Genomic DNA, 20,544 nt, shown 5'->3' on the forward strand with positions numbered 1-20,544 from the left:
TCTGCCTGGGATAATGGCATTAGTAGACCATCCGGGATGGTAGGTGATCCCCCCCAGCCCTAACCCTGTGACCACAGCAGGAGTGGGATGTAGCTGGGCAGACTCCCTACTCTCTCCTCCCTGACTTCCAGGAGCCTGGTTTTGTTCCTGCTGCTCTGGGATACAAAGCCCCAGATTTCATTTCCCTCTGATGTTGTTCACTGCTTATTTCAAAAGTTATGAAGTTCCTCCCTCGCATGCAACTCCTCCTCCCACACACACACACATTCCCTGCCCCCTTCTCTTTCACTAGTGAGCAAAAATTCAACACCCCCTCCACCTTCTCCTCTCCAAAACATGCTGAGAAAGTGGGTGAGCGCTCCTTTGCTTCAGAGGCAGTGAAGGCAACTAGCATAGGGTGATTTGGAAGCATGACACAAAAACATGCGAAAAAACATCCAAGTCTCTCTTTCTTTGGAAGCTTATGTAAAGCAGTTTAACACATTTTCAAGTATGAGTATTATAGAAGTATTCCTTTATAGAAAACACCTTAAACATTAAGCAAAGTGCCAAACGATGTTGGGTTGCACTTCAGTGATGAAATAAGGGGTAACGGCAGGGAAATAACAGGAAACGACCGAGAAATAACACAGAAATGACAGGGTAATAGCCCGTTCATAGTTAGTATCTAGCTGCTAAATAACAATATAAAGGGTGCCACATTTTCCTGGTTGTTATGTAGAAACAAGTATTTGTTACTTAAGAACTATAAATACTAGAGGCTAATAAGCACAAACTATGTAGTAAGTATTCAAGGCCATTTCACCTGTTCTCAATAAAACTGTATACTCATATAGAATGTAGAAAGAATTTTTATTCAACAGAAACGTTTGAGAAACTACATCATACTTGTTACGATAAATGAGTGAAGAGGTGTGGAGTCAGGCGCAGAGAGAAAAAGATGTGGGAAAAACACGCTTTAATGTCCAGGAAAAATAACATGAACAAAAGTAGGAAAACAAATGATCAGAAATAATAACGGACAGCGCGAAACCCGAAAATGCAAACAAAATACACTCAAACACAGAACAGACGAACAAGCCCGCACGAAACAGAAGGGGACTGAACAAACTTATATAACTCCCCCCCCTAACAACCAAACAAGAAACAGGTGATACCAATCAGACAAAACCAAAGGAACACAGAACAACGGATCGGTGATAGCTAGTAGACCGGCGACGACGACCGCCGAGCACCACCCGAACAAGAAGGGGAGTCACCTTCGGTAATATTCGTGACAATACTGTATGTGGGCCAACCACAAAACAAGGCTTTTAGTAGCTACAGTTGAAGTCAGAAGTTTACATACACCTTAGCCAAATACATTTAAACTCAGTTTTTCACAATTTCTGACATTTAATCATAGTAAGAATTCTCTGTCTTAGGTCAGTTAGGATCACCACTTTATTTTAAGAATGTGAAATGTCAGAATAATAGTAGAGATAATTATTTATTTCAGCTTGTATTTCTTTCATCACATTCCCAGTGGGTCAGAAGTTTACATACACTCAATTAGTATTTGGTAGCATTGCCTTTAAATCGTTTAACTTGGGTCAAACGTTTCTGGTAGCCTTCCACAAGATTCCCACAATAAGTTGGGTGAATTTTGGCCCATTCCTCCTGACAGAGCTGGTGCAACTGAGTCAGGTTTGTAGGCCTCCTTGCTCACACTTTTTCAGTTCTGCTAACAAATGTTCTAGTTTTGGAGCAGTGGCTTCTTCCTCTCTGAGCGGCCTTTCAGGTTATATCGATATATCGATTTGTTTTACTGTGGATATAGATACTTTTGTACCTGTTTCCTCCAGCATCTTCACAAGGTCCTTTGCTATTGTCCTGGGATTGATTTGCACTTTTCGCACCAAAGTACGTTCATCTCTAGGAGACAGAACGCGTCTCCTTCCTGAGTGATATGACGGCTGCGTGGTCCCATGGTGTTTATACTTGCGTACTTTTGTTTGTACAGATTAACGTGGTACCTTCAGGCATTTGGAAATTGCTCCCAAGGATGAACCAGACTTGTGTGGACGTCTACAATTTTTTTTCTGAAGTCTTGGCTGATTTCTTTTGATTTTCTGATGTCAAGCTAAGAGGCACTGAGTTTGAAGGTAGGCCTTGTAATACATCTACAGGTACACCTCAAATTGACTCAAATTATGTCAATTAGAATGGATTATTACCGTATTGTTACCCTGTCGTTATTTGCCTGTTGTTTCCTGTTAATTCCCTGTGTTTACCCCTTATTTCAGCACTGTAAACCAACATGCTACCTGAGTTTGTTTGGTGGTGCAACTCTATTCCCCATCTTTTGAAGACCTTCTCTCATCTGACAGATGACTGAGGAGATGGAACAGTTGATGAGACTGAGGGGTAGTGTTGTGACAGAGGATCTTTACCTCTACCCTGATAGGATTTGTGACTGGAATGGGATCCGTGACTGGGCAGTATAATCCCGTTATAAGTAAGTTTGATCCAGTCTGTTAATAAGGCCAGGGTTGCCACGGGGAGGAAAGGATTATTCCTGATATCTGAGTCACCTCTGGAATCTCACAGAATCTTTGTAGAGTTTCGGAATGTCTACGTTGCTCCAGACAGAGAAAGAAAGAGGTGCAGCAGAGATACCAAATATATTGGGAATAAGGACACTTAAGACTTACTCCTGTTTGCTTAGTGTTTGGTGTGCACACAGATACTGAGCAGGATGGGTGAAGAGGGTAATTTTGTGTTCAAGCATTCTCATTTTGACACCAAATCCACCACTGGTGTGCATGGCCATAGAGCTTGATTTTCATGTCATCTGACCAAAGCACCGGTTCCAGATCCAAGTACCAAAGTGGTTAAACAAACTCCAAGCATTTACATTTGTTGGATGACGTCCAAATCGAGCTCATTGTTCACGCACACCAGTGGTGTGTTAGGCATCGAAATGAGAATGCATGAGCAGAAAATAACCCTATACTTCCTGTAAAACATGGTGGTGGATCTTTGATGTTATGGTGCTAATTTGCTTCCACTGGTCCTGGGCTACTTGTTAAGGTCAGAACCCCACATTTCATTTTGCTAATCAAGATCTTTTAAAATGAAAGAAATAATAGTAACTCTGTAACTGCCTTAGTGATCAAATTCTCTCAGTCATGCAAGCACACCACCTGTGCCATTAAGGTCCAGACCTTTTGTCAGAGGCCGCATTACATGTTACAATGACAGCCTTTCAGTTGCAAAAAAAATATCAGACTTTGCATGTGGAAATGTTGTATAATGTACCATTAACACAAAAACAATGTTTTAAGTGAGAATTAGGCATTGGTCTGAAGCTGAAAAAATGAAGAAAGTTTACATCAGATGAGCACCACAATACCTACAGTACTTCCCCCAGGCTCTACCAAGGTTTCCCAGCACACAGCTTTGACCTACTACAGTATCTATGTTGGTCTATTGTACTTCAAACAATGTGTAGGTAGCTTGCTTAGGTTTCAAACTTTCTCAAACAAGCTAATTCATACTCTTCAGAAGGTTAATGGACTTTACAGTGTCCTGCTATTAATATAATGTATATTTTTAATGATTTTCATTTCACTTTTATTTAACCAGGTAGGCCAGTTGAGAACAAGTTCTCATTTACAACTGCGACCTGGCCAAGATAAAGCAAAGCAGTGCGACAAAAACAACAACACAGAGTTACACATAAACAAACATACAGTCAATAACACAATAGAAAAATATATGTACATTGTGTGCAAATGTAGAAGAGTAGGGAGGTAGGCAATAAATAGGCCATAGAGGCGAAATAATAACAATGTAGCATTAATACTGGAGTGATAGATGTGCAGATGATGATGTGCAAGTAGAGATACTGGGGTGCAAAAGAGAAAGAGGATAAATAACAATATGAGGATGAGGTAGTTGGGTGTGCTATTTACAGATTGGCTGTGTACAGGTACAGTGATCGGTAAGTTGCTCTGACTGCTGATGAATAAAGTTAGAGAGGGAGATATAAGACAGCAGTTTCAGTGATTTTGCCATTTGTTCCAGTCATTGGCAGCAGAGAACTGGAAGGAAAGGCGGCCAAAGCAAGTGTTGGCTTTGGGGATGACCAAAAAATACCTGCCGGAGCGCATGCTATGGGTGGGTGTTGCTAAAGTGACCAGTGAGCTGAGATAAGGCGGGGTTTTACCCAGATCTGGAGAAGGTCTGTATGGAGGAGTGGGCCAAAATCCCTGCTGCAGTGTGTGCAAACCTAGTCAAGAACTACAGAAAACGTATGATCTCTGTAATTGCAAACAAAGGTTTCTATAACATGCAGTAAAATGCTAATTAATTACTTAAAAATCATACAAAGTGATTTTCTGTATTTTTGTTTTAGATTCCGTCTCTCACAGTTGAAGTGTACCTATGATAAAAATTACAGACCCATGGTGTTTTGTAAGTCGGAAAACCTGCAAAATCGGCAGTGTATCAAATACTTGTTCTCCCTTGTTCTCTCTATATAGAGAAAAGAGTGGGCCCAGGAATTGAACCCTGTGGTACCCCCATAGAGACTGCCAGAGGTCCGGACAACAGGCCCTCCGATTTGACAGACTGAACTCTATCTGAGAAGGAGTTGGTGAACCAGACGAGGCAGTCATTTGAAAAGCCAAGGCTGTTGATTGGGCAAGTTGCTGCAGGGAGTGCTGAGATGTTGCCTGAGGCAGGGGTGGCCAGGTGGAAAGCAAGGCCAGCCGTAGAAAAATGCTTATTGAAATTCTCGATTATCGTAGATTTATCGGTGGTGACAATGTTTCTATCCTCAGTGCAGTGGGCAGCTGGTAGGAGGTGCTCTTATTCTCCATGGACTTTACAGTGTCCCAAAACCTTTTGGAATTAGTGCTACAGGAAGCAAATTTCTGTTTGAAAAAGCTAGCTTTAGCTTTCCTAACTGACTGAGTATATTGGTTCCTGACTTCCCTGAAAAGTTGAAAATCGCGGGGGCTATTTAATGCTAATGCAGAACGCCACAGGATGTTTTTGTGCTGGTTAAGGGGCAGTCAAGTCTGGGGTGAACCAAAAGCTATATCTGTTTTTAGTTCTACATTTTTTGAATGGGGCATGCTTATTTAAGACGGTGAGGAAAGCACTTTTAAAGAGCAACTAGGCATCCTCTACTGAAGGGATGAGGTCAGTATCCTTCCAGGATCCCCGGGCCAGGACGATTAGAAAGGCCTGTTCGCTGAAGTGTTTAAGGGAGCATTTGACAGTGATGAGGGGTGGTCGTTTGACCGCGGACCCATTACACACGCAGGCAATGAGGCAATGATCGCTGAGATCCTGGTTGAAGACAGCAGAGGTGTATTTAGAGGGCAAGTTGGTCAGGATGATATCTAAGAGGGTGCCCATGGTTACAGATTTAGGGTTGTACCTGGTAGGTTCCTTGATAATTTGTATGAGATTGAGGGCATCTAACTTAGATTGTAGGACGGCCGGGGTGTTAAGCATCTTCAAAGTTCACCTAACAGTTCGAACTTTGAAAATAGATAGGGGGCAATAAATTCACATATGGTGTCCAGGGCACAGCTGGGGCTGAAGAGGGTCTATAACAAGAGGCAATGGTGACAGACTTGTTTCTGGAAAGGTGGATTTTTAGAAGTAGAAGCTCGATTTTTTGGGGCACAGACCTGGATAGTATGACAGAACTCTGCAGGCTATCTCTGCAGTAGATTGCAACTCCGGCCCCCTTTGGCAGTTCTATCTTGTTGGAAAATGTTAAGGATGGACATTTCAAGATTTTTGGTGGCATTCCTCACCCAGGATTCAGACACGGCTCGGACATACGGGTTGGCGGAGTGTGCTAAAGCAGTAAATAAAACAATCTTAGGGGGGAGGCTTCTAATGTTATCATGCATGAAACCAAGGTTTTTACGGTTACAGAAGTCAACAAATGATAGCTTCTGGGGAATGGGAATGGAGCTAGGTACTGCAGGGCCTTGGTTAACCTCTACATCACCAGAGGAACAGAGGACGAGTAGGATAAGGCTATGGCCAAAGGATAAAAGAACTGGTCACTTGTGCGTTCAGAACAGAGAGTAAAAGGAGCAGATTTCCCGGCCCGGAATAAAAGATTCAAGGCATAATGTACATACGTGAGTATTTTTAGATGTAGGCCTATTGTATATGTGTTTTATTGTACCGTCACCATCTTTACTGCAAAAACAATTACAAACATAACTTTAAGCTACATAATAATTTGACAGAGGTAACGAACTATCCATTGATCAACACAGTAATTGATAAGACAGGACCATGTTTGCAAAACAAGTGGTTCTGAGTGTCACGCCTTGGTCATTGTATTTTGTGTTTTTGTTATATGTTTGGGTAGGCCAGGGTGTGACATGGGTTTTTATGTTGTGTTTCGTATTGGGGTTTGTATTATTTGGGATCGCGGCTGATTAGGGGTGTGGTATAGGCTTGGCTGCCTGAGGCGATTCTCAATTAGAGTCAGGTGCTTATCGTTGTCTCTGATTGGGAACCGTATTTAGGTAGCCTGAGTTCGCTTTGTATTTTGTGGGTGTTTGTTCCTGTCTCTGTGTAGTGTTCACCAGATAGGCTGTAATAGGTTTCTCGTTTCGTTTGTTGTTTTTGTATTTATGAGTTATTTCATGTATCGTTCCGTTTTCCTTCATTAAAGTCATGAGTAACCACTACGCTGTATTTCGGTCCGACTCTCTTCCTTCAACAGACGAACGCCGTTACACTGAGCTTATGTGAATATTACACAGGTTAGCTAACAGTAATAGAAATCAGGTGTCATGTTTTGTCATTGATTATCATGTCTTGTCCCTGTGCTTCCCCTTCTATTCGTTTCCCTCTGCTGGTCTTATTAGGTTCTTTCCCTCTTTCTATCCCTCTCTCTCCCCCTCCCTCTCTCACTCTCTCGCTCTCTCTTCTCTCTATCGTTCTGTTCCTGCTCCCAGCTGTTCCTATTCCCCTAATCAATCATTTAGTCTTCCCACACCTGTTCCCGATCCTTTTCCCTGATTAGAGTCCCTATTTCTCTCCTTGTTTTCCGTTCCTGCCCTGTCGGATCCTTGTCTAGAATTCACCGTGCTGTGTCTATGTATTGCCCTGTCGTGTCGTGTTTCCCTCAGATGCTGCGTGGTGAGCAGGTGTCTGAGTCTGCTAGGTTCAAGTGCCTTCCCGAGGCAACCTGCAGTTCTTGATCAAGTCTCCAGTCTGTTCTCGTCTTTACGAGTAGTATTATGCCTTTTGTTTTGTAAAGTATCTTTACTGGATTAAAAACTCTGTTTTCGCCAAGTCGCTTTTGGGTCCTCATTCACACCTACATTATTCATCTCATATGCATATGTATATACTGTACTCTACAACATCGACTGCATCCTTATGTAACACATGTATCACTAGCCACTTTAACTATGCCACTTTGTTTACTTTGTCTACACACTCATCTCATATGTATATACTGTACTCGATACCATCTACTGTATGCTGCTCTGTACCATCACTCATTCATATATCCTTATGTACATGTTCCTTATCCCCTTACACTGTGTATAAGACAGTAGTTTTGGAATTGTTAGTTAGATTACTTGTTGGTTATCACTGCATTGTCGGAACTAGAAGCACAAGCATTTCGCTACACTCGCATTAACATCTGCTAACCATGTGTATGTGACAAATAAAATTTGATTTTTGATTTGATTTGATCAGGAATGCAGACAGGCTCTATAGACCTCTCTATCTATGTGAGTGACTGTGTTCAACACACCGCCACCTGTTTTTATGTTGCACACCCACTGACCAAAAAAGGACATTATTATGAAATATAGATTTTTCTCAATGACATGTATTGCTTACATAAAGGTTTAAATAAATTACCATTTAAACAGCAAAGAACAACAGGCAGGTACCACATATATTATGACAGGACACAAAAGCTTGATCAATCAAGCCTGATGGTCTTATAAAAGCAAAGCTAACTTTCATATAATTTAAAAAGGTAGAAAAAGTAGTGGAATGGGATAATGTTTAAGTATGAGAAGGAAAGCATGTAATACTTTATTTTTGTATTAATGTGGTACAAACCACATTATTGTGGGAGCACCTCCTCTAAGAGTATGAATTAGGCTGTTTGAAAAGGTTTGAATCCTAAGCAACCTGCCTACACATTGTTTGAAGCACAATAGACTAGTGATGGGGGGGAAAACCGATACAGTTGCATATTTATTATATCGATAGTTTGACTCTAAATATCGATTTGTAAAAGATGGGCGAAAAATGTATACAGTTATGAATTTCTTACATTATTTTGGACAATATTATATTGACACTTTGATTTATAAATGTTTTTGCTAGGTTGCGTTAGCTAGTGGTAGTCGGCTGTACCTCCGCCAAAACTCCAATATTTTTCCTCCTATAGCTTGTTCTCCAGGTCGAAGTCCATGCCCGCGAGGAAATCTTATTAGCATAATCAAAAAATCCCCATAAATATCAGTCAGTTTAAGATATCTTTTTTTATTATTATCTAAATACAACACATCTGCCTACAGTATGTAACACTTCCGCCTATGCGGTGAAAGGTGACAGTGTTTGTCAGACCATAAGACATCCCAAAAATCGGTCTTCTCACAAAATTGTCTGTAGCGTTTGGCCTACAAACTATTATGAACCCTCTATGGAAAGATGAGACTCTCACTCTCTCTGTTCTCCATTTTGCTCTACTCTCACGAACACGTACACCACCATTCAAAAGTTTGGGGTCACTTAGAAATGTCCTTGTTTTTGAAAGAAAATCAACATTTTTGTCTATTAAAATAACATCAAATTGATCAGAAATACAGTGCAGACATTGTTAATGTTGTAAATAACTATTGTAGCTGGAAATGGCTGATCTTTATGGAATATTTACATAGGCGTACAGAGGCCCATTATCAGCAACCATCACTCACTCCTGTGTTCCAATGGCACATTGTGTTAGCTAATCCAAGTTTATAATTTTAAAAGACTATTTGAAATCCATTTTGCTGGCTGGCTCACGAGCTACAATTACATGGTTGATCTTATTATTCGTATCTCAGAGCCATTTACTTAGCTAGTTATAGCATAATGTTAGCTAACCAACCTGGTTGGTTTTTATTTTTTTATTTTACCTTTATTTAACCAGGCAAGTCAGTTAAGAACATATTCTTATTTTCAATGACAGCCTGGGAGCAGTGGGTTAACTGCCTGTTCAGGGGCAGAACGACAGATTTGTACCTTGTCAGCTCGGGGGTTTAAACTCGCAACCTTCCGGTTACTAGTCCAACGCTCTAACCACTCGGCTACGCTGCCGGTCAGCTACCTGCAGATTCATGCAGGGTAGTAACATCATGAGTTGGGATTATGGTCCATTGTTTACCCAGCTAGCTAGCTACATGTCTTAACAAAATACTCCACTATGCAAGTAACAACTAACGACTTTAGTACATCGCGCTGTTCCGTACATTTGACCTTATTTTAGCACCCCAAAAACGTAATACTTCAAGGTCAACTGTAATATTAATACCATTGTAAAGCACCATTTCTTCCCTTTCCAGCAAAATCAATGACGAGACCTTCATGCTGCCCAGCTCTGCATGATTGAAGAAGCTCCGTCGGATCTTTAAAAAAAATGGCGAGGGGGGAAGCGAAAGCTACTGCATCATAGTGATAGGGGGAGCTATGTTGCGTGGGGAAACTGCTTTTCCCCCCGATTTGTCCAACTTATCACCTCTAAAATGTAAATAAAACACTTTGAAGAGTTTATATAATGTCTCATCACATACCAGTTGAAGGTTTGTGTCAATTTGCATAGGGTTTTTAGGGCGGCGCTAAATTTATCTTCACAATTAAACTGTGGCTGTCACGGTTTTTGAGTCATTACTTTTTTGGTTACTACATGATTCCATATGTGTTATTTCATAGTTTTGATGTCTTCACTATTCTACTATGTATAAAATAGTAAAAATAAAGAAAAACCTTAAATGAGTAGGGGTGACCAAACGTTTAACTGGTACTGTATATGTTGACTGTTTAGTGACAATAAGGGGTTAAATATGTTAAAAAATAACAACTGTTTCCTGATCTCTCAGATATTGGACAGAAATCAGAACAAACATTTAGATTTTTTTGTGACTATCTGTTGTTCCATGTAGTGAATCTCTTATTTAATGTGTTATGGGCTAATAGCAAATATATGTGCTAATAGCAAATCATTTTTTCATACACATTTTTATACTTCAAGGGGTCTTAAAATTCAAAATGAAATGGCATGATTCTTGGTATGACCTTCTTAAAACAATTCCATATAGCTTAGTACCTCCCCCAGCTTAGACTCTTATGGGTTAAATTGTGAGCCAACATGTTTCCAACATTTTTTTTCTCTTGTCTCTCTGCAAGCAGACATATAGTGAACAATATGTTGGAATATAGAATCATGAGAAGAGAATTGCAATAGGCATATCGTATTACAAATCAAATCAAAGTTTATTTGTTACATGCGCCAAATACAACAGTGAAATGCTTACTTACAGGCTCTAAACAACAGTGCTAAAAAGAAAAACTAGACTTGGCACTCCTAGACTTGGCACTCCGGTACCGCTTGCCATGCGGTAGTAGAGAGAACAGTCTATGACTGGGGTGGCTGGGGTCTTTGACAATTTTCAGGGCCTTCCTCTGACACCGCCTGGTGTAGAGGTCCTGGATGGCAGGCAGCTTAGCCCCGGTGATGTACTGGGCCGTACGGACTACCCTCTGTAGTGCCTTGCGGTCAGAGGCCGAGCAGTTTCCGTACCAGGCAGTGATGCAACCAGAGATGAGATGCTCTCGATGGTGCAGCTGTAGAACCTTTTGAGGATCTGAGGACACATGCAAAATCTTTTTAGTTTCCTGAGGGGGAATAGGCTTTGTCGTGCCCTCTTCACGACTGTCTTGGTGTGTTTGGACCATTCTAGTTTGTTGGTGATGTGAACACCAAAGAACTTGAAGCTCTCAACCTGCTCCACTACAGCCCTGTCGATTAGAATGGGGGCGTGCTCAGTCATCCTTTTCCTGTAGTCCACAATCATCTCCTCAGTCTTGGTTACGTTGAGGGATAGTATTGACACCTACTGTAAGTATCGCGATCATATCATATTGTGAGGTCACTGGCAAAGAGGTGGGGCTTTGGGAGGGATTGAAAGATAGTGATGGAATCCAAGTCACTGATGGAATAAGTTCCAGAGCCTAGGAGCAACCCTGGAGAAGGCCCTGTCGCCGAAGTTCTGGAGCTTCTACCTGGGGATGACAAGGTGGCCTGCTGTGGTCGAACAGAGTGCATGTGTGGGATGATGGAGGAGAAGAAGGTTTGAGAGGTAAGGGGGGGTGCAAGGTGATGTAGGGCTTTGTAGGTCATGCCTAAAAAAACGAACAGTGATATTCAGTGATGTGTTGGGTTGGATTTGCCCCAAACATAACACTTTGTATTCAGGACATAAAGTTAATTTATTTTCCAATTGTTTTGCAGTTTTAATTTAGTGCTCTTTACAAAACAGGATGCATGTTTAGGAATATTTTTTTATTCTGCACAGGCTTCCTTCTTTTCACTCTGTCATTTAGGTTAGTATTGTGGAGTAACTATAATGTTGTTGATCCATCCTCAGTTTTCTCCTATCACAGCCATTAAACTCTGTAGCTGTTTTAAAGTCACCATTGGCCTCATGGTGAAATCCCTGAGCGGTTTCCTTCCTCTCCGGCAACTGAGTTAGGAAAGATGCCTGTATCTTTGTAGTGACTGGGTGTATTATATACCATCCAAAGTGTAATTAATAACTTCACCATGCTCAAAGGGATATTCAATAGGTGCCCTTCTTTGCAAGGGATTGGAAAACCTCCCTGGTCTTTGTGGTTGAATCTGTATTTGAAATTCACTGCTCGACTAAGGGACCTTACAGATAATTGTATGTGTGGGGTACAGAGATGATGTAGTCATTCAAAATCATGTTAAACACTATTATTGCACACACAGTGAGTCCATGCAACATTGACTCGAGACATTTAAGCTTTTCATTTTTTATTATTTTGTAAAAATGTCTAAAAACATCATTCTACTTTGACATTATGGGGATTGTGTGAAGGCCAGTGACACAACATCTGAATTTAATCTATTTTAAATTCAGGAATGTGGAAAAAGTCAATAGGTGTGAATACTTTCTGAAGGCACTGTAAAACATAGTTTTAGTTTTTAATTGCCCTTACCTTCCTACACAGTGACTGTCTGATGTCTCTGTCACCTTCCCTCACATGGCTTGAAGCCCTGTAGCGTGTGTGTGTGTGTCCATTTCTTACTAACCACTATGGCTGCCAGTCGGCTTCTGTGTTAGCCAATTTTTCCTTGTTTAGTTTGGGAAGTACCTAGCTGCCACCAGGTACTGACCCACTTCATTAAAGCAGGCTTTCTATGCTGTAACACAGAATACATGCACGTGCACATGAACATGCACATGCGCACACACACAGATCAAACACAGCTAGAGACTGGCAACAAAAGCCAGTTTCGTTTTTTTTATTTTATGGCCAACCGGTTGCTATTGCAGACTTCAGCTGCTCTCTGTTTGGATTGGTTGCCATGGCACCAGAGAGGCCTACATGTTTCATGCCCGGGGTGGAACGAGATAGAGGGAGGGAGGGTGGGAATAAGAGAAATAAGAAATGAAAAGGAGAAAAACAAAAGAAAGAAAGAAAGAATGAAAGAAAGAAAGAATGAAAGAAGATACCGGGAATAGGTCAAATAATAAAAAGAGAGAAAGAGAGAGTGAATGAGTGAGTCAGTGTCTGCTTGTGTGTGTGTGTCAGTCTGACAGGGGGGAGGTTGGCTCCTTAGCATCTCAAAGCATCTGGGCTCCATTATGGCCAGACTGTAGAGAGGGCTGAAGACTGAATCACACACACACGCACACACAGAGGAACACACACAGCAGGTGGAGTTCACTGTATGGACATAACAGGAGTGTTAAGATGCTACCAAAGTTACACAGTGAGACAATGGTGGTTGTATGCAGCATTGGTCATCATAGTCACAACAGGGTTTGATTAATCAGGTATTGGCTGGTCATTATAATCACTACAAGGTTTGATTAATCAGGTATTGGCTGGTCATTATAATCGCTACAGGGTTTGATTAATCAGGTATTGGCTGGTCATTATAATCGCTACAAGGTTTGATTAATCAGGTCTTGGCTGGTCATTATAATCGCTACAAGGTTTGATTAATCAGGTCTTGGCTGGTCATTATAATCGCTACAGGGATTGATTAATCAGGTATTGGCTGGTCATTATAATTGCTACAAGGTTTGATTAATCAGGTCTTGGCTGGTCATTATAATCGCTTCAGGGTTTGATTAATCAGGTATTGGCTGGTAATTATAATCGCTACAGGGATTGATTAATCAGGTATTGGCTGGTCATTATAATCGCTACAAGGTTTGATTAATCAGGTCTTGGCTGGTCATTATAATCGTTACAAGGTTTGATTAATCAGGTATTGGCTGGTCATTATAATCGCTACAGGGTTTGATTAATCAGGTATTGGCTGGTCATTATAATCGCTACAAGGTTTGATTAATCAGGTCTTGGCTGGTCATTATAATCGCTACAGGGATCGATTAATCAGGTATTGGCTGGTCATTATAATCGCTACAAGGTTTGATTAATCAGGTCTTGGCTGGTCATTATAATCGCTACAGGGTTTGATTAATCAGGTATTGGCTGGTCATTATAATCGCTACAGGGATTGATTAATCAGGTATTGGCTGGTCATTATAATCGCTACAAGGTTTGATTAATCAGGTCTTGGATGGTCATTATAATCGCTACAAGGTTTGATTAATCAGGTCTTGGCTGGTCATTATAATTGCTACAAGGTTTGATTAATCAGGTATTGGCTGGTCATTATAATCGCTACAGGGATTGATTAATCAGGTATTGGCTGGTCATTATAATTGCTACAAGGTTTGATTAATCAGGTATTGGCTGGTCATTATAATCGCTACAGGGATTGATTAATCAGGTATTGGCTGGTCATTATAATCGCTACAGGGATTGATTAATCAGGTATTGGCTACAATCCCTGCTTAATAACACCCTGTGTTAAACAGTTTAGAGAATGCCAGAAACATACAGGTAGGAAGGAAGGAAGAATAAAAGAGTAACAGAGTAGGAGAAGAACGATGCCAGGAGAGGAGAAATATCGAGTGTGAGGACTTGAGCGAGAGAAAGAGAGAGGGAGGTGCTCCATCAGAAGCCTTGTTTTTTTTTAAAACATCCATACAATATCAGACACATATCTTTAACCCTTTTGTCTAATAGCAAAAATATCAGTACTGGCTCCATATCTTCCCAGTGTAACTCTTGCTTACTCTTCTATTCTACTTTAGTCTACACTACTATAATCTATTCAATTATATTCCACTCTATTCTATTATATTCTATTGTATTTATTCTGTGGGTCAGGGCATAAGGTATACAGTAGGAGACAGCTCTGGACAGATGAGGTAAACAGACAGTTGGTCCTCAGTCAGCAGGTCTGGGAATGGGGAGGGAAGGCATTGGAAGTATGTGAGGGGAAATGGCTGAGTTGAATCTTGCTCTCAAAGTCCAGTCGGAAATTTTGGAATTTCCAACCACTAATGGTTATTTAGCAGTGACCGGTGGTCAGACAGACAGACACTTGCGTGTGAGTGTGTGTGTGTGTGTGGGGGGGGGTTGCGGCTCGCGGTCAGACAGGCAGACAGGGATAATGTGAATACCGCTGGTGCTGGTGGTTGTGGGTGTGTGGAGAGACTCGGCACCACTCTGCCAGCCTGCTACAGTCCATCAGGCACTCGTCTTGAGTTGCGTCGAATTTGAGCGAAATAACGGTTGTTTTATTACTTCACCATAACCTGTTTTTTTTCTTCTTTTTAGCTATCTAAACCGTTTTCAAAATGTTTTCAATCCCTTGACGTCTCCCCTTGATTAGTTGAATCCAGTGTGTTGGTACTGGTCTGGAACAAAATCCTTAGCTACACTGTGTTGTTTTGTTGCTGTAAACCAATGGGACAAGTAGCTCACAGTACTGTATTCTGGTTAAGATGATCCCCTTAGGGTCTGTTGTGTTGAGTTTTACAACCAACTCTGACTGCTCTGGCAATAATTGTCGAGGAGCTCAGAAAACTAGAGAGAAAGAAGCAACAAAAAGAGAGAAACTCCCCTCCCAAACTCCCCTTCCCTTCTGTGGTATTGTTTCGATAGTAAGTGAAGAGCTATTGTTTCAGAGTTAAAGACGACAAGGACAGAGGCGGGGGTGTTAGTTAAATCAATTTCATTCAATTCAAAGGGATTTATTCGCATGGGAAACATTGTTTACATTGCCAAATCAAGTGAAATAGATCATAAACCAATGTGTTATTTCACTCTAAACACAACCCCACTCTGCCATGAACTAGAGAAGGGGGCAGAAAGAGGATAGGTAAGCCCAGTAATAGCACCCTGTTTCTGGGGAGAGGATAACTACCACACCTAGGCTTCACCAGGAGAAACTAGGTCACACTATCACAGAGCTTCAAAATGTTGTCTGCTTCTGCTCGGCAGTCAAGATTTCAACAAAGCTAAAGTTATGTTAGAGACAGTTGAACTGTCATCCAATTAATGATTAGTAGTTTCCTCGTTGCTGACTTCAAGCAGAATGCATAGTTGGTAGGATTAGACACACACACAGGCACAAACACACACAAATTAATTCCACACCAGCTGTTACATAAGCAGTGCTGCCTAAGTCCAACTGTGCCAGGCAGTGTGTAATTCAGGATAACTATAATGTATAATTCAAGATAACTCATCGTGGAGAGACAGAGGGCTCTATTTTCAGATGGCGCTAAGGAGACGCAAGTGTCAAACGTACATTCGTTTGCAATTTTGTAATGTAAAAACTGCCAGACTGGCATTTCCCACCCCTTACGCCAGATTCGGTAATTTACCTGTCCGGCAACATTTAAGATGTGTCCTTAAATTTTTTATTAGAATTTGTTTTGAATTATTCACTCTCTTTTTAAGCCTTATTAGTGAATTGAATCTAGTTTATTAACAACGTTTGGCATGTCCATGGCTCAGACATGGCAGACACAATGCAATTTACAGTAGGCCTAGCCCCTATATCAGTTTAGATGCTGTTTAACAATATCTTTCCATATTGAAGCCATGCAATTAGGCTTCTTACAATGTGGACTGTAAACATGTTCAACATATTTAGCAAAGATGGGATAGGCCTACATACAGTACATTTTGTCATTTTGTTTCTGCAGGCTATTTAAAAAACTAGGCTATAACAGATTAACATTCATATTGGAGTTGATGATAACGCAATATATAACATACCATAAATACACAACTTAAAGCAACCACATATTTAGCCATAGTGCAAGTACTGATTGACCAGTGAAGGGTCAAGCCTCGACACACTTACAACTTGTTAATTCATCAAAACCCAGCCCTTTAGCTCCACTGCCAGCTACTGTGATCATAATTCCGGCTGTGAAAATAGCAAAAAACTATTTTGGAGACGCCCGAACCAAAAGCGCTAACACCAGCGCTAAGATTTCCCATTGTGTTAGGTTTATTAAAATAGAGAGAAAAGAGTGAGTAGGGGGAAACCACCTAAGTACAAAAGTGATTATACACACACACACACACACACACACACACACACACACACACACACACACACACACACACACACACACACACACACTCACACACACAGACACAGACACTCACACAGACACTCACACACACACACAGACACTCACACACACACACACACACACACAGACACACACACACACACAGACACTCACACACACACTCACTCACACAGACACTCACACACACACTCACACACACAGACACAGACACTCACACAGACACTCACACACACACACTCACACACACAGACACTCACACAGACACTCACACACACACTCACACACACAGACACAGACACTCACACACAGACACTCACACAGACACTCACACACACAGACACTCACACAGACACTCACACACACACTCACACACACAGACACAGACACTCACACAGACACACATACACAGACACACACACAGACACTCACACACACACTCACTCACACAGACACTCACACTCACACGCACAGACACTCACACAGACACTCACACAGACAGACAGACAGACAGACAGACACAGACAGACAGACAGACAGACAGACAGACAGACAGACAGACAGACAGACAGACAGACAGACAGACAGACAGACAGACAGACAGACAGACAGACAGACAGACAGACAGACAGACAGACAGACAGACAGACAGACAGACAGACAGACAGACAGACAGACAGACAGACAGACAGACAGACAGACAGTGTTCTGTCACTTTAACTCTAGCCGCCAGAGAGATTGAGAGATGGGGGGATGGATAGAGGGATGGAGGGGGAACAGAGTGGTGTGGAAAACACTGATTCAGCGCAGTGAGCTGAGACCAAACCTACTTTAATGAGCTCTCTTGCCCTCTCTTTAAGCTCTTCTTTCTCTCACACACCTCTCTCTACTCCCCTCCCTCCATCCCCCCTCTCACTCAAACCTTATATAAAGGCCTGGCACACGGGTCAACAGAAAGAAGAGAGAGAGTCAGAGGGGAGGAGGGAAAATAGGGAATAGGAAAGGAGAAAAGGAGATGTTATGAAGGTTTGGGAAGGACAGAAAAATACATCATGTTATATGTCACATTTCCGGCTCAGGGACTGGAAACAGCAACTTTTCGGTTACTGGCCCAACACTCTTAACTGCTAGGCTACCTATAGTGTGAGTCAACATTAGGTCAATGTGGAAAGGGTTACGAGACCCGCAGCAGCATGAGACACACATTTACAGTACCTCATCTGATTCGTTCCAAAGTATATGAGGTAACCATCCTTTCCACCTCTTCCACTGTTCAATCCCTCCAGCCCAGTCTCTCTCTCTCTCTCTCTCTCTCTCTCTCTCTCTCTCTCTCTCTCTCTCTCTCTCTCTCTCTCTCTCTCTCTCTCTCTCTCTCTCTCTCTCTCTCTCTCTCTCTCTCTCTCTCTCTCTCTCTCTCTCTCTCTCTCTCTCTCTCTCTCTCTCTCTCTCTTGCTCTCTCTTGCTCTCTCTTGCTCTCTCTTCCTCAGATATTCTCTAAACCAAATTTTGTCTATCCTGACATGTTGTCATACAAAGTGAAATATGCCATTACCCTTATCACAGTTTAACCAGTCTAGACAATTACAGTGTACATTGTAGAATAATAGTGAAGAGATCAAAACTATGAAATGACACATATGGAATCATGTAGTAACCAAAAAAGTGTGACCATTTTTTACTCTTCAAAGTAGCCACCCATTGCCTTGATGACAGCTTTGCACACTCCTCGGCATTCTCTAGTGAAGACATAGTTTTGATGTCTTCACTATTACTATTCAATGTAGAAATGAGTAAAAAATCAAGAAAAGCCCTTTAATGAGTAGGTGAGCCAACATTTTGACTGGTACTGTATGTCTCAGATAGATCATCAACAAAAACGTTGTGGCCAAACAAAAATCTAGAATATGAAGTTGAGCTGAATTTAGATTCCAAACGGAATCACTTGTTGTTATGGTTTGGTTTCACCAGGCTACATGAGATAGCTGCAGTGCAAACCCTGAGAACATCGAGTCTGTAAACGTATGTGCTGACACATCCCACGTAACAACACGGAGGAAAAATGACAATGTCCCTGTGATGAAGAAACAGCTCATTAAAAAGAGACGACTACACAACAGTGACCACTTCTGTGCTCTACTCTCTCATCAAGACAAACTGTTTGTGTTTACAACTTGTTGCGCCTCATATATAGTGGTTAGTTTAGTGTGTGTGTGTGTGTGTGTGTGTGTGTGTGTGTGTGTGTGTGTGTGTGTGTGAATAACTCCTTTCTCCTGGCAAGCTGTCAGACAGAAGGGTAACCGGTTTTATCCACAACCTCAGTAACATAGACCACAGATCAATAACCTACAGCCAATTTCTGAATATCAATTATCCAATAACTACAATTCACAGGCTGCCAAAACCTAACTTCACCCCCAAAAACCTGTCTCACCTACCCCAACACTAAACCGTTATCCCAAAGTCCTGAGTCCCATCAACCTAAAATCCCACTTCACTTCCCAACTTTGACGCAACCCCCCCACCTTCACACATCAAACACCCACACATCAGAATATCCAGTTACTATGGAACTGCCCTCAGAAAAAAACCTAGCAACTGCCTGGCGGTCAGTTTAGAGTTGTAGTTATTGTTGTTCTGTCCCGATATTAACTCCAGTATCAACTGATCTGGAGTCAGCCTGTACTGCCAATAAGCCAGGCTGCATTTAGCTAAAAACAGCCTGGCTTACTGTGGCATTTCTAGAGTAGTTTCCTACCCTGTAACGTTCTGTCTTTCTGTTTAGGTAGGCGAGCTTTCATACACACACACACTCATAGTGATTGTCCTATGGTCTATATACCTGGAGTTGGAAAATGTGTGATAGCATTATCACCTCACACCTTCCATTGATGAAACTGCTTTCCCACACCGCCTCGAGTGACTAAAGTTCCAATTGGTAACTTTGATTGACTAAACAGAGAAAACGTAAAATATTTCCTAAGCATACACTCATGCATGTGAGCACACCCACACCCACACACATGCGCGCGCACACACACACACACACACACACACACACACACACACACACACACACACACACACACACACACACACACACACACACACACACACACACACACACACACACACACACACACACACACACACACACACACACACACACACACACACACTTCAGAGTAAGTTTGATCATGAACCATGCTGTGGCTTGCTCACACACACTCACCCCAGTGAAACGCCTGCATTGCTGCCTCCACTTGTCTTCGTCTCTCCTGAAGAAAATCATGCATGTGAGCACACCCACACCCACACACATGCGTGCGCAAACACACACACACACACACACACACACACACACACACACACACACACACACACACACACACACACACACACACACACACACACACACACACACACACACACACACACACACACACACACACACACACACACACACACACACACACACACACACACACACACACACACACACACACTTCAGAGTAAGTTTGATCATGAACCATGCTGTGGCTTGCTCACACACACTCACCCCAGTGAAACGCCTGCATTGCTGCCTCCACTTGTCTTCGTCTCTCCTGAAGAAAATCACTATGGTCCCAGTTCGTAAACTCAAATCTTCCTCTCTTTCTCTCTGTTTCTCCTCTCTCGTTCTCCTCTAACTTTCCTTTATTCCACAGACCACTGTGAGGAGTTTTAAAAGGAAGCTTTCCTTCTCCCCTTTGATCTCTTCTCCTCTCTTTCCCCCTACTCTGCTTTTCTT

General features: G+C 41.8%; 1 protein-coding gene across 3 annotated transcripts in view; it reads right to left on the reverse strand.

Annotated features, from left to right (window-relative positions):
* The window catches only part of LOC124038377 (leucine zipper putative tumor suppressor 2 homolog), a 124,479-nt gene that overhangs the window by 17,384 nt on the left and 86,551 nt on the right, over positions 1–20,544 (reverse strand). Inside the window, exon 1 of one of the 3 annotated variants that reach the window (XM_046354189.1) lies at positions 20,314–20,544. This exon is cut by the window's right edge and continues 3 nt beyond it. The exons of 1 other annotated variant lie outside the window; for it this stretch is intronic. The gene's annotated coding sequence lies outside the window, so the exon portion shown is untranslated. Of the gene's footprint in view, positions 1–19,986; positions 20,040–20,313 lie in introns of those variants that run through there. One more of the 3 variants, XM_046354191.1, reaches the window with a different exon arrangement.

Source organism: Oncorhynchus gorbuscha, linkage group LG06 (assembly GCF_021184085.1).
Source record: "Oncorhynchus gorbuscha isolate QuinsamMale2020 ecotype Even-year linkage group LG06, OgorEven_v1.0, whole genome shotgun sequence".
In the NCBI taxonomy this organism is placed as follows: domain Eukaryota; kingdom Metazoa; phylum Chordata; class Actinopteri; order Salmoniformes; family Salmonidae; genus Oncorhynchus; species Oncorhynchus gorbuscha.